The sequence below is a fragment of the Prionailurus viverrinus genome, chromosome C1 (genome assembly GCF_022837055.1).
Source record: "Prionailurus viverrinus isolate Anna chromosome C1, UM_Priviv_1.0, whole genome shotgun sequence".
In the NCBI taxonomy this organism is placed as follows: Eukaryota; Metazoa; Chordata; class Mammalia; order Carnivora; family Felidae; genus Prionailurus; species Prionailurus viverrinus.
The window spans coordinates 36,382,785-36,398,343 of NC_062568.1; positions in this window are offsets into that span (position 1 = coordinate 36,382,785).

A 15,559-nucleotide genomic window follows, 5' to 3' on the forward strand; every position below is an offset into this window, starting at 1 on the left:
TTAAAAGGAAAATTTTAATCAGTAGATATTGGGAAAAGACAAAATTAAATTCAACAAATAAACACACAGAAAAAAATGAAATTAAAAAAGAAAATAGAAGTAAAAGAAAGAATTGAAATATGTCCATAATCATAGTACTTTAAACACATTATAATAATCTATTAGAAGACAATGTATTGTAAAATGATCAAGTAATTCATTTTTTTCTCTTTTCTTTTCTTCTTTTTTTTTTTTTTTAAATCTACATCCAAGTTAGCATGTAGTGCAGCAATGATTTCAGGAGTAGATTCCATAATGACCCTTACCCATTTAGCCCATCCCCCTTCCCACAACCCTTCCAGTAACCTTCTGTTTGTTCTCTATAAGAGTCTCTTATGTTTTGTCCCCCTCCCTGTTTTTATATTATTTTTGCTTCCCTTCCCTTATGTTCATCTGTTTTGTATCTTAAAGTCCTCACATGAGTGAAGTCATATGATATTTGTCTTTCTCTGACTAACTTCACACAGCATAATGCTCTCAAGTTCCATCCACATAGTTGCAAATGGCAAGATTTCATTCTGTTTGATTGCCAAATAATACTCCAGTGTGTATATATACCACATCTTCTTTATCCATTCATCCATCGATGGACATTTGGGCTCTTTCCATACGTTGGCTATTGTTGATAGTGCTGCTATGAACATTGGGGTACATGTGTCCCTTTGAACCAGCATATCTGTATCCCTTGGATAAATAACTGGTAGTGCAATTGTTGGGTTGTAGGGTAGTTCTAATTTTAATTTTTTGAGAAACCTCCATACTGTTTTCTAGAGTGGCTGCACCAGTTTGCATTCCCACCAGCAGTGCAAAGGAGATCCTCTTTCTCCACATCCTTGTCAACACTTGTTTTTGCCTGAGTTGTTAATGTTAGCCATTTTGACAGGTGTGAGATCGTATCTCATTGTAGTTTTGATTTGTATTTTCCTGGTGATAAGTGATGTTGAGCATTTTTTTTATGTGTCAGTTGGCCAACTGCATGTCTTTTTGGATAAGTGTCTATTCATGTCTTTTACCCATTTCTTCACTGGATTATTATTTTGGGTGTTGAGTTTGATAAGTTCTTTATAGATCTTGGATACTAACACCTTATCTGATATGTCACTTGCAAATATCTTCTCCCATTCCATCAGTTGCCTTTTACTTTTGCTGATTGTTTCCTTTGCTGTGCAGAAGGTTTTAATGTTGATGAGGTCCCAATAGTTCATTTGTGCTTTTGTTTCTCTTGCCTCCGGAGACGTGTTGAGTAAAAAGTAACTGCGGCCAAGGTCAAAAAGTTTTTTGCCTGCCTTCTCCTTGAGGATTTTGATGTCTTCTTGTCTTACATTTAGGTCTTTCAGAATTTTGAGTTTATTTTTGTGTATGATGTAAGAAAGTGGTCCGGTTCATTTTTCTTCCTGTTGCTGTCCAGTTTTCCCAGCAAAACTTGCTGACACTGTCTTTATTCCATTGAATATTCTTTCCTGCTTTGTCAAATATTAGCTGGCTATATGTTTGTGGGTCCTTTTCTGGGTTCTCTATTCTGTTCCATTGATCTGAGTGTCTATTTTTGTGCCAGTACCATACTGTCTTGGTGATTACAGCTTTGTAATACAGCTTGAAGTCCAGGATTGTGATGTCTCCTGCTTTGGTTTTCTTTTTCAAGATTGCTTTGGCTATTTGGGGACTTTTCTGGTTCCATACAAATTCTAAGATTGTTTGTTCTAGCTCTGTGAAGAATTCTGGTGTTATTTTAATAGGTATTGCATTGAATATGTAGATTGCCTTGGATAGTATAGACATCTTAACAATATTTGTTCTTCCTATCCAGGAGCATGGGATAGTTTTCCATATTTTTTCTTCCTCAATTTCTTTCATTAGCTGTCCATAGTTTTCAGTATATGTATTTTCACCTCTTTGGTTAGATTTATTCCTAGGTATTTTATAATTTTTTGTGTAATTGTAAATGGGATTGATTCCTTGATTTCTCTTTCTGTTACTTCATTAATTGTGTATGGAAATGAAACCAATTTCTGTGCATTGATTTTATATCCTGGAACATTGCTGAATTCATGGATTAGTTCTAGAAGTTTTTTGGTGGAATCTTTTGGGTTTTCCATATAGAGTATCATGTCATCTGTGAAGAGTGAAAGTTTGATCTCCTCCTAGCCGACTTGCATGCCTTTTATTTCTTTGTGTTGTCTGATTGCTGAGGCTAAGACTTCCAATACTATGTTGAATAACAGTGGTGAGAGTGGACACCCCTGTCTTTTTCCTGACCTTAGGAGGAAAGCTCTCAGTGTTTCCCCATTGAGGATGATATTAGTGGTGGGTTCATATATGGCTTTTATGACCTCGAAGTATGCTCCTTCTATCCCTACTTTCTTGAGAGTTTTTACCAAGAAAGGATGTTATATTTTATCAAATGCTTTCTCTGCATTTATTGAGAGGATTGTGTGGTTCTTGTCCTTTCTTTTATTGATGTGATGAATCACGTTAATTGTTTTGTAGATATTGAACCAGGACTGCATCCCAGGTATAAATCCCCCTTGGTTGTGGTGAATAATTTTTTTAATGTATTGTTGGATCCAGTTGGTTAATATCTTAATGAAGATTTTTGCATCCATGTTCATCAGGGAAATTGGTCTATAATTCTCCTTTTTTAGTGGGGTCTTTGTCTAGTTTTGGAATCAAGGTAATGCTAGCTTCATAGAAAGAGTTTGGAAGTTTTTGTTCCATTTCTATTGTTTGGAACAGCTTCAAGAAAATAGGTATTAACTCTTCCTTAAATGTTTGGTAGAATTCCCCTGCAAAGCCATCTGGCCCTGGGCTCTAGTTTTTTGGGAGATTTTTGATTACTAATTCGATTTCCTTACTGGTTATGGGTCTGTTCAAATTATCTCTTTCTTCCTGTTTCAGTTTTGGTATTTTATATGTTTCTAGGAATTTGTCCATTTCTTCTAAATTGCCCATTTTATTGGTGTATAATTGCTCATAATATTCTTTTATTGTTGTTTGTATTTCTGCTGCATTGGTTGTGATCTCCCCTCTTTCATTCTTGATTTTATTTATTTGGGTCATTTCCTTTTTCTTTTTGATCAAAATGGCTAGTGGTTTATCAATTTTGTTAATTCTTTCAAAGAAACAACTTCTGCTTTCACTGATCTGTTCTACTGTTGTTTTTTGTTTTTTGTTTTTTTTTTGGTTTTGATTGCATTGATTTTTTCTCTAATCTTTATTATTTCCTGTCTTTTGCTGGTTTTGGGTTTTATTTGCTGTTCTATTTCCAGATCTTTAATGTGCAATGTTAGGTTGCATATATGAGACCTTTCTTCCTTCTTTAGGAAGGCCTGGATTGCTATATACTTCCCTCTTATGACCACCTTTGTTGCATCCCAGAGGTTCTGGGGTGTGGTGTTATCATTTTCATTGGCTTTCATGTACTTTTAATTTCCTCTTTAACTTCTTGGTTAGCCCGTTAATTCTTTAGTAGGATATTCTTTAGTCTCCAAGAATTTGTTATCTTTCCACATTTTTTTCTTGTGGTTGATTTCAAGTTTCATAGAGTTGTGGTCTGAAAATATTCAGGTATGATCTTTATCTGTATGTACTTGTTTAGGGCTGATTTGTGTTACAGTATGTGATCTATTCTGGAGAATGTTCCATGTGCACTGGAGAAGAATGTATATTCTTCTGCTTTAGGATGAAATGTTCTGAATGTATCTATTAAGTCCATCTGGTCCAGTGTGTCACTCAGAGCCATTGTTTCCTTGTTGATTTTCTATTTAGATGATCTGTCCATTGTTGTAAGTGGGGTATTGAAGTCCACTAATAATATGGTATTATTATCAATGAGTTTCTTTATGTTTGTGATTAACTGATTTATATATTTGGGTGCTCTCATATTTGAAGCATAAATGTTTACAATTGTTAGGTCTTCTTGGTGGATAGACCCCTTAATTATGACATAATTCCCTTCTTCATCTCTTGCTACATTCTTTAGTTTAAAATCTAGATTGTCTGATATAAGCATGGCTCCTCCAGCTTTCTTTTGTCGACCATTAGCATGATAGATGGTTCTCCATCCCCTTACTTTCAATATGAAGTTGTCTTTAAGTCTAAAATGGGTCTCTTATAAATAGCATGTAGATGGATCTTGTTTTCTTATCCATTCTGTTACCCTATATCTTTTGATTGGAGCATTTAATCCATTGACGTTTAGAGTGAGTACTGAAAGATTTGAATTATTGCCATTATGTTTCTTGTAGAGTTGGAATTTCTGGTGGTGTTCTCTGGTCCTTTCTAGTCTTTGTTGCTTTTGGTCTTTTTTTTTTTTTTCTTTTCTACCCTTAGAGAGTCCCCCTTAAAATTTCTTGCAGGGCTGGTTTAGTTGTCATGAACTCCTTTAAGTTTTGTCTGGGAAATTTTTTATCTCTCTATCTATTTTGAATGACGGCTTTGCTGGATAAAGAATTCTTGGCTGCATATTTTTCCGATTCAGCATATTGAATATATCCTGTGACTCCTTTCTGGCCTGCCAAGTTTCTATGGATAGGTCTGCTGCAAACCTGATCTGTCTTCCCTTGTAGGTTAAGGACATTTTTCCCCTTACTGCTTTCATCATTCTTTCCTTGCCTGAGTATTTCGTGAATTTGACTATGATATGCCTTGTTGATGGTTGGTTTTTGTTGAATCTAATGGGAGTCCTCTGTGCTTCCTGAATTTTGATGTCTGTGTCTTTCCCCAGGTTAGGATAGTTTTCCACTATGATTTGCTCACCTAACCCTTCTACCCCTTTTTCTCTCTCTTCATCCCTGGGATCCGTATGATTTTGATATTCCTTTGTAATGAGTCACTGATTTCTCTAATTCTTAAATCGTTCTGTTTTGCCTTAGTATCCCTCTTTTTTTCTGCTTCATTGTTCTCCATAAGTTTCTCCTCTGTATCGCTGATTCACTGCTCAGACTCATCCATCTTTGCCACTGTGGCATCATTTTGAGATTACAGCTCAGTTACAACATTTTTTATTTCATCCTGACTAGCTTTTACTTCTTTTATGTCCACAGAAAGGGATGCTAATCTATTTAGATCCCAGCTAATATTCTTATTATTGTGATTCTAAATTCTGTTTCTGACATCTTGCTTGTATCTGTGTTGATCAAGTACCTGGCTGTCGTGTCTTCCTGTTCTTTCTTTTGGGATGAATTCCTTCATTTTGTCATTTTGAAGGAAGAAAAGGAATTAATAAGGTAAAAAAAAAATTAAAATTAAAAACAAGACATACACACACACACACACACACACACACACACACACACACACAAATGAAATAAATGATGCTGGATCCTAGGTGTGTTTTGGTCTGGTTGTTGAAAGGAGCTTGACAGATTAGAGAAAAAAGGGGGAAGAAAAAATAAAAAAAACGAAAAAAAGGAAAATGAAAATTTGAAAAATGAATATAATGAAATAGAATAAAATGAAATGATGGAAGTAAAATAGAATTTGAGAAATTTACAAAAAAGTAAAAAATATAGTAGAAAAAAATAAAAATACTTTTAATTTTTTTTTTCAACGTTTATTTATTTTTGGGACAGAGAGAGACAGAGCATGAATGGGGGAGGGGCAGAGAGAGAGGGAGACACAGAATCCGAAACAGGCTCCAGGCTCTGAGCCATCAGCCCAGAGCCTGACGCGAGGCTCGAACTCACAGACCGCGAGATCGTGACCTGGCTGAAGTCAGACGCTTAACCGACTGTGCCACCCAGGCGTCCCAAAAATACTTTTAATAAAAATTGAAAATAAAAATAAATTTTTTTCTTTCTGTATCAAGAAAAAGAAAAGAAATGAAAAAAAAAAGAAAATTGAATAAATGGACCAGGGAACAAACCAAAATACGATTCAAATTACATAGTTTTCTCCTAGAAGTCAAAGTATGAAGCAAATTATAGTCTGTAAACTAAGTAGGTAGAGAGACTTGTGGTGTTTCTGAAGAGCAAGGTTGGCCCAGTTGGGTGGGGTTAGTGTAACAGCTCCATTCCCCACTAGATGGTGCTCCTTAGCTTATTGGTGTGGATAGTTGTGGTGCTTATAGGTGTGTATCTGTATGTGCATGCTTGGGAAGGGTGAAAATGGCGTCACCCAGCAACCCATTCTCTAGTATCAGAACTCTGTTCTCCCTGATTAGCTGTTGCACAACTGTCCTTTGTTTTTGGCTTGTGTCCACTCCCCGCTTTAACACTGTCTGTGATCAAGCTGTCAGGTTGCCAGGTGGCACCTCCCTCCTGAGTTTTATATCAGATGTGGCTGTTTCCCAACCCCTCACTTCTGAGGGACTGTGGCTTTGACCCACTCAGACCTTCTGGGGCAGGGTCTCACTGATCAATGGCTGGGTGCTAGCTGCACCCAAGAGCATTCATGGGACCACACTGCTGCCAATGCCCAGAGACTGCGGCTGGGTGCCAGTCCACTCTAGAAAAAGTTCATGTGATCATGTAGCAGCAGCGTTTCAGGGATTATGGAAAAATCACAGCACATATCTGGTGTCAGGCTTCACCCTTAATGACCTTGTTCCAGCACCAGCAAATGTGGTTGTTCTTTGGGGTCTCCTGGGACCTTTGCCTGTGGGGTGGCCACACAGCCTCTACCAAATGTCCTCCCAGCAGGGGAACCATCTCTCCCCGTGTGGCTCGAGGACCCCCGGACCTCCATCTGCTCCTGGGATTTGCCCCTCTCACCAGAGCACCACTAGGTATTGAGCTGCAGAGTTTCAGACTCTGTGCTACCCCTGTTAGTAGAGTCTTAATGGAATTTAACCCCTCTCCTTTCTCCCTTTGTATTTCAGTCCCTGCAGCTGTTTCCACTTTCCTACTTTCTCTCCAGGTGCTTTTGGGGAGGTGCTTTTCCGTACTCTCCCCTCCCCCCACCCCCCCACCCCCGCCATCTCCATCCTCTCTCTGCAAGCAAAAGCAGCTCCCTGCCCTCTGCGGCTTCTCATTCCTTCAGTTCACCTCTCTACTCCACATACCTGCTGAGTTCTGTGGTTTAGGTTGTCAGATTGTTATATCAATCCTCAAATCAGTTTTCCAGGTGTGCGGGATGGTTTAGTGTTGATCTAGCTGTATTTCATGGACACGAGATGCAAAAAAAAAACCTTCCATCTCAAATGATCAAGTAATTTCTAAGCAACAGTGTGGCTGTGAGTCTTGTACACTGGCACTACAAATCCATATTGGTATAAATTATTCTTATCTCCTATGGGAAGACTGGGGATTATTTCAGAGTGGGCCCAAGTGGATCTCTATCACAGCTGATGAACCCCAGGCATTGGAAAATCCTAATCTTATAAAGGGCTGTTGTCACATCTGCCCACCTCTTTCTCCCAAGTAGATATTATATCTATTGCCCTGTATATAAGCAAACTGCCTATGTGAAGAGGGAGACTTTACTCTTCTAGAATGTAAATAAGTCTACCCTCTGACTTAGAGGGAGACACTATAATTTTGTAGACTATCTACTGTGCTGCTGTGCAAATACCCTTGAAGAGAATCTGAATTGAATAGACACACCATGGATAATTGCCTCCCCAAAGGTATCAGATTAAGATAATACTGCTGTATATTATTTACAAAAGGCGTTAGTTTTTAAATGTCATTCAGTGAAATTAATTAAATAAAATAAAAAAAAGATGTAAAAGTAAATACCAAGGGCTATGGATGGAATGCCTTCCCCCCAAAATTCATGTTGAAGTCTAATCCCCGATATGATGGTTTTTAGAAGTGGGACCTTTGGGAGATAATTAGGCCATGAGGTTAATAGTTTCCTTATAGAAAGAGACAGCAGAAAGATGATTTTTCTCAGCCATCTGAGGATATAGTGAGAAGACCATCTTCAATCCAGGAAGTGGTCTTCACTGGACATGGAATCTGCAGGTGCCTTGATTTGGACTTTTTAACCTTCAGAACTGTGATATATAGTGTTGCTGGTGAAGCTACTCAGTCTATGCTATTTTTGTTATAGTAGCCTGAACTAAGACATCAAGTAAATATCAAAATAAAATTTTTAAAAAAAGCCACCTTGGATAGTAATATATAGTTTCAAATAAATATCAAAACAATCTATGGCCAAAATCTTCCCTAGAGATTACAGGTCTCTGTGCTGACGAAATGAACAATTCTACTTAGAGAATATAACAATTATTAACTCGAATAAGGCTAGAAATATAGCCTTAAAATGTAACTAAAAATGGCAGAATCAATAGAATGTATTGTCAAAACCACAAAAATAAGGTATGTTGTACAACATCTCCATAAGAAATCTATAGACCAAAGGAAGAAAAAATTTTGGTAGAGAAAATATGACCAACAGGCTTTTCTTGTAGGACTATGGTCTATTAGTGTTACTATAATATTATACTCTTTTTCCCAAATATTTGCTACCTTTCTTTGTAATAGGTGAATTCATACACACAGAGTGACATCAGTCTTGACCATGTGACTTGCTTTGCTCAAAGAATCTTAAGTCTACGTGCAATAGGCAATATTCAAGCATGAAATTTGATAGCCTTTGCATGGACCCAACATTACTATCTTCTATCACAGTAGTGGCAATGGTGTATTTCAGAGGTTGTTTCTATAGCTTGGTTACTAAAATTACTAAAATGAAGAAGATGTGAGCAGAAAAGTATTTGACTTGTATAACATGAAGATATAGATAAGCTTTTCTTGTAAACAACTAAGATATTTTATTTATTTATTTCCACTGCATACTGTAATGCCCCCGATTTCAAATCTGAGAGACCACCAAGGAGCCGATACAGATGCAAACGCACGAGGGTTTATTTGCAAGCTCGAGCTTGGGCCCAAGTATGCCCGACACAGTGGAGCAGGGACTTGGACCCCTAGGTTAAGAGGCATAGCAGTTTTATAGGGGCCAGTGGCCAATGAGATTGTAACACACAGGAAGTTTGATAGTCATGTCAGTCCACACGCAGGTGGCCAATTGAATTACAATTTACCCTATAGTAACTGTTTGAACTAGCCTATCACTCTGGTCAGAATTGGCACGCAAGTTTGGCAGGCAAAAGGCAGGGTTTACATTCTTTGGCGGCTAGGGGTTCTGCATTCCTATATGAGCTGGTTTCCAGTAAGGGTGTGCTCAACGGCTTGACTAGGGTGGGGGAGTGTCTTAAGCAGTAAGTAGGTCATATGGGGGTTATACATGAGATGGTGGGTGTAGCACAAAATGGAGTTATTCTTGCTCTGCTTGTCCAGGGGCAGGGAATTTTTGTTAAATTCCTTGGGTCCCACGTTCCCCCCTTTTCCAGAGGATCCTATGTAGGACCCAATCATGGGTTAGGGCTTGGGGTGATGATTTTCCAGGTTAGATTAAATGGTTAGTGGGGGTTGCGGTTGGGGATACAGCACAAGTAATATTAGCGGGGTAAGTGGGAGCGACACAGCCTTAGCTTTAAGGGATTGTCCTTGTTGGGCTGACTCTTCCATTCTGGAACAAAGTCCTTGAGGACGGCATGTGGATCAGCTGGCCGGACGTGGGTGTAGTGGACCCAGGGAATTATTCCGTTGACCTTGAGAGTGGTGGGCGTGGTCAGGATCACAAGGTAGGGTCCTTTCCATTGAGGTTAGAATGTCTGCTGTTGGTGCCTCTGCACATACACCCAATCACCTGGTGGATATCGATGGGGGTCAGGTCTCATAGAGGGCCCTCAGCTTAGGCCACACCTGCTCATGGGCTCTTTGTAACATTTGGATGGAGAAAAGAAGTTGTTGGTCATTGAACTGAGCAAGCACTTTGGGTTTCAAGGCAGGAATTATAGGTGGGGGTATACCAAACATGATTTTGTAGGGAGTCAGTCCCATCTTATATGGTGAGTTTCTCACCCTATATAGGGCAAAGGGGAGGAGAGTGACCCAGTCCCTGACAGTCTCCAAGGCTAATTTAATTTAGGTAAGGTCTCTTCTAATGTCCTATTCATCCTCTCTACCTGACCTGAGCTCTGGGGTCTGTAAGCACAATATAATTTCCAATCTGCTCCCAGTATTTGTGCTACTCCCTGTGTTACCTTAGAAATGAACCCCAGTCCATTGTCGGATCTGATCCTGGCAGGAAATCCATACCTTGGCAGAATGTCCTCCAGCAGCTTTTTGGTCACGATTTGCGCTGTTTCCTGCTTGGTGGGGAATGCCTACATCCACCCTGAAAAGGTATCTACGAAAACTAGCAGGTACTTGTACCCATACTTTCCAGGCCTTACCTCAGTGAAATCTACTTCCCAGTATGCTCCTGGGCGGTCTCCCCTGAGTCGGGTTCCTGGGTTAGACCCATGGGTGGTGGTGTTGGTTACCTGGCATGCATGGCAGCTTGCCACAATCTGCTCGATCTTTGCTCAAGAGTCTTTAATAATGATCTTAGCATGTCGTATGAGGTCTTCCATCTTTCTTGTTCTGATATGAGTACTCCGATGCATTTTGGATAAGACTCGTTGTCCTAGTTCCTCTGGCAGGATGATGCTGGAGTCTGTGGCCCTCCACCAGCCATGCAAGCATTAGGTCATAGGCAAGCGTTTAATCTGTTGTAAGTCAGTGCCAGTATAGTTGCGGGTGTCCGGCAGGGTCAGTGCCCCCAGATCGGGTAGCATGGCTGTTAAAACCTGGGTCACCGAAAGGGCCGCCTCCTTTGCTTTTGAGTTAGCTAGCCGGTTTCCCCTGGCTACTGGTGTGTTTGCTTTTTGGTGTCCTGGACAATGGATGATAGCTCGTGCCTTGGGCAGCCAGAGGGCCCTTAGGAGTTCAAGAATCTCTATTTTGTTTTTAATAGTCTTTCCCTCTGTTGTCAGAAGCCCTCTCTCTCTGTAAAGGGCTCCGTGGATATGAGCGGTGGCAAAGGCGTACCTGCTGTCGGTGTAAATGTTTATTCGTTTACCTTCTTCCCATGGTTAGTGCCTTGTCCAGGGCGATCAGTTCTGCCCGTTGAGCCAGTGTTCCGGCTGCCAATGGCTCTGCCCAGATGATCTCCGTCTCTGTGGTTACGGCTGTCCCCACGTATCTGATTCCTTCTCAGACAAAACCGCTACTGTCCGTATACCAGGTGGCGTCCGGCAGTGGCCGGTCCCAGAGATCAGCCCTGATTCCGTGAACCTGTGCCAAAATCTTTTGACAGTTATGCAGAGGGGGGTCCCAGTCTGGGTTAGGGAGTAGCGTTGCAGGATTCAGGGCTGTAGGTGGCTTGAATAAAATTCTGGTGGGGTTTAGCAGTAGGCTCTGATAATGGGTCAGACAAGCATTCCTGATCCAGCGGTCCTGGAGCTGTTTGAGTACCCCTTCAATAGCATGTGGGGTGGTAACATATAGTTCTTGCCCCATGGCTAGCTTGTCTGCATCCTTGACCTTAGTGGCCACCACGGCAATAATTTTTAAGCATGGGGGTCATCCAGCGGCCACCATGTCCAGTTTTTTAGAGAGATAAGCTATGGGTCTTTTCCAGGGACCTATGTACTGGACAAGGACCCCTTTTGCCACCCTGTCTTTCTCGTCTACATACAGGTAGAAGGGCTTGATTAGGTCAGGCAACCCGAGAGCTGAGGCAGACAGCAAGGCCTGTTTAAGGTCATTAAAGGCCTTGTTCATGGCCTCTGTCCATTCAAAATTTTGTTGGTGCCTGGTGGCCTCATAGAGGGGTCTGGCCATCTCGGCAAAACCCGGAATCCATAATCAACAGAACCCTGCCGACCCCTGGAATTCACGTACCTGACAGACGGTTTGCGGCTGTGGGATCCTTAGGGTGGTTTCCTTCTGCGCATCCGTCAACCATCTTGTCCATCCTTTAATTTGTACCCCAGGTAGCTCACCTCTGCTCTGCAGATTTGGGCCTTTTTGGCTGAGGCCTGGTATCCTAGAGCTGCTATGGTCTGGAGTAAGTCCTTGGTGCCTGGCAGGCAAGTGTCCTGGTCCTCTGCCACCAGCAGGATATTATCTACATATTGCAATAAGGTCAAATGAGGGTGCTCAGAACGGAACTCACCCAAGACTTCGTGTAAGGCCTCATTGAAGATGGTTGGTGAGTTTTTGAATCCTTGTGGTAGTCGAGTCCAGGTGAGTTGGCCATTGATGCCTTTCTCAGGGTCCGTCCATTCAAAGGCAAAAAGGTCTTGGCTCTTGGGTGCTAAAGGCAGGCTGAAAAAGGCACCTTTTAAATCTAACACTGTATACCAATTTTTGTCTGGAGGAAACGTAGACAGGAGGGTGTATGGCTTTGGGACCGTGGGGTGCACATCCATTACTCGCCGGTTGACTTCCCTTAAGTCCTGGACTGGCCTGTGATTGTTAGAGTGCGGTTTTTGCACTGTCAGCAAGGGACTGTTCCATGACGATTGGCAGAGCCTTAATATGCCTGAGTCTAGTAGTCGCCGTATGTGGGGCGTGATTCCCGTTCACTCCGCGAGAGGCATGGGGTATTGGTGGACCCTGACAGGGTCTACCCCCAGTTTTAGTTCTATGTATATAGACAGTCGGTGTCGGGCCAGCTCAATTCCCCTAGTTTCTGCCCATGCCTGAGGAAATTCCTGTAGCCAACAGTCAATGTCAGTCATTGGGACTGGGGGCATCTGGTGGAGACGATATTCATCTTCCAAACTCAGGACAAGCACCTGAATCGGTTGCCCTTCTTTGTCTAGGATTTTTGCCCCTCTGGGGTGGAAGCAAATTTGTGCCCCCATCTTGGTGAGCAAGTCCCGACCTAACAACGGGTAGGGACATTCAGGGATGACCATGAAGGAGTGGGATACCCGGCCCATGCTGAGGTCCACAGTTCTTCAGGTAGTCCATGAGTACTGTTTGGTCCCCGTGGCCCCTTGAACCCATGAGGTCTTGCTCGCCAATTTCCCCTGGGGTTGTAATAAGACCGAATGTTGTGCCCCAGTGTCCACTAGAAATTCAACTGGTTGCCCCTCCACTCTGAGAGTTACCCTGGGCTTGGGGAGGGGTACCGAACCCCAACTCCCCTAGTCGTCCAGGTCCTCCATCTCCAATATCTTGGCAGGGGCCTATGATATTTTGTTAGGGCAGTCTTTCACCCAGTGGCCTTCTTTCTTGCAATAAGCACATTGGTTTTTGTTTAGTTTAGGGTGCTCCCATCAGGGACCAGGGCCATCCTCCTTACCTGTCCCTGAAGTCAGCTTCTTGAGGTGCCTCCGTTTTTCCTGTGGGCCATCCATGGTTGTAGCCAGTGGGATCTTAGCCAAATTTCGGATCTACCCATCTCTTAGTTTAGTCTGTTGCTCCTCCGGGCTTTCTCTATTATTGTAAACTCTTTCTGCTACTATTATTAAGTCCTGCAGGCTCTTCTCTCCTAACCTCTCCACTCTTTGTAATTTCCTTTTGATGTCTGGAGCAGCCTGATTAACAAAAGCCATGATAATTGCGGCTTTTGTTTCTGGGGCTTCTGGGTTCATAGGGGTGTACTGCCTAAAAGCCTCTGTGATTCTAAGAAGGCTGCTGGACTCTCATCCTTACCTTGTCTTACATCATATACCTTGGCCAGATTAGTAGGCTTGCGCGCGGCAGCCTTGAGACCTGCCATTAGCATCTGGCGGTAGACCCGGAGTCTCTCCTTACCTTCAGCCCAGTTGTAGTCCCAGGTAGGGCGGGATAAGGGGAAGGCAGCGCTTATGAGGTCTGGGTTTTGAGTCGGCTCTCTGTCCTCTCCCAGGACAGACTTCCGAGCTTCCACCTGTATTCGTTCTCTCTCTTCGGTGGTGAAGAGAACCTGCAAGAGCTGCTGACAGTCATCCCAAGTAGGCTGGTGGGTAAAGAGAACAGTATCTAAAAGCCCAATTAAATCTTTAGGGTTATTGGAGAATTTTGCATTTTGAGTTCTCCAATTATATAAATCACTGGTGGAGAACGGCCAATATAACATTGGTTGTTCTCCAGACTCATCGGAGTCTGGCCCCATGGCGTGGAGGGGAAGGGCGGTGGAGTTGGCCGGCCCCATATTTGAGGGTGGGGCTGCCTGGTGGGTCTGTCCATGTGTCCCTGCTGCTGGCCCTCGCACAGGAATTCCTTCATCAGGGAGGGGTGGTGCCACTCCTGCAGCCCCTGGTGCTTCCAATGGAGGGGCAGAAGGGGGAGGGGGAGCCTGGTAGGGCAGCAGATGAATCAGGTCCTTCGGAGAAGAATCCTGCAAGACCGGATAAAGGGGCGTTTTGGCCTTTGTTTCAGTCTCCTTCTCGGCTTTCCACAGGACTAGAATCTTGGTAGGTCCTGCTTTGGGGGGTAAGAATGGTTTTAGCCAAGAAGGGGGGTTTTCAATCATGTCCTGCCAGACCAGGATGTAGGGCACCTGGTCAGGGTGGCCATCTGGTTTGTCCTTGAAGATTAAGGCCTTGACCTGCAAAATAATAGGTAGGTGGAAAGTTCCTTCTCAGGGCCATCCCACATCAAAGGTTGGCCATTCTGACAGGCAGTAAGTCTGAAATTTCCCTTTTCTTATGTCTTTGTTCAAATTATGAGCCCTTTCCTTAACGTCCGAGAAGTGGGAGAGCATAAGAGACGGGGGTGGTTTGGGTCTGCCCCATTTCATTCCACACCAAGACACAAACAGTTATGAGGATTAACAAGGACACAATAACACAGACAAATGTTCCAGCATGGCCGCAGAGACAAAACAGAAAGTAAAACGAAGGGCTGGCTGTCCGTAATGGCAGCCGGCTCTCCTCACAGATGAGGACTTCGTCCTCTTGGGGGGGCAAGAGACGTCTCCCAAGACCCCTGGTCGACAGCTCGCCAGCACGTCCGCTTAAGCCAATGCCAACCCAAAGACAGTTTGGAATTCCTACAGGTAGAGATACAGTATAGAGCTCTCAGAAAATATGCGCATGAAAGGTAGAAGAAGTTGAGTGCACTCACCAGATGTGGGACCCTTTGGGTGGGGTCCTGGGGGTCTCTCGAATCCCGGACGAGCCCCCAAATGTAATGCCCCTGATTTTGAATCTGAGAGACCACCAAGGAGCCGATACCGAGGCAAATGCACGAGGGTTTATTTGCAAGCTCAAGCTTGGGCCCAAGGATACCCGACAAAGTGGAGCAGGGACTTGGACCCCTAGGTTAAGAGGCATAGCAGTTTTATAGGGGCCAGTGGCCAATGAGATTGTAACACACACAGGAAGTTGCATAGTCATGTCAGGCCACACGCAGGTGGCCAATTGAATTACAATTTACCCTATAGTAACTGTTTGAACTAGCCTATCACTCTGGTCAGAATTGGCACGCAAGTTTGGCAGGCAAAAGGCAGGGTTTACATTCTTTGGCGGTTAGGGGTTCTGCATTCCTATATGAGCTGGTTTCCAGTAAGGGTGTGCTCAACGGCTTGACTAGGGTGGGGAGTGTCTTAAGCAATAAGTAGGTTGTGGGGGTTATACATGAGATGGTGGATGTAGCACAAAATGGAGTTATTCTTGCTCTGCTTGTCCAGGGGCAGGGAATTTTTGTTAAATTCCTTGTGTCCCACACATAATATATCACAGGCTGAC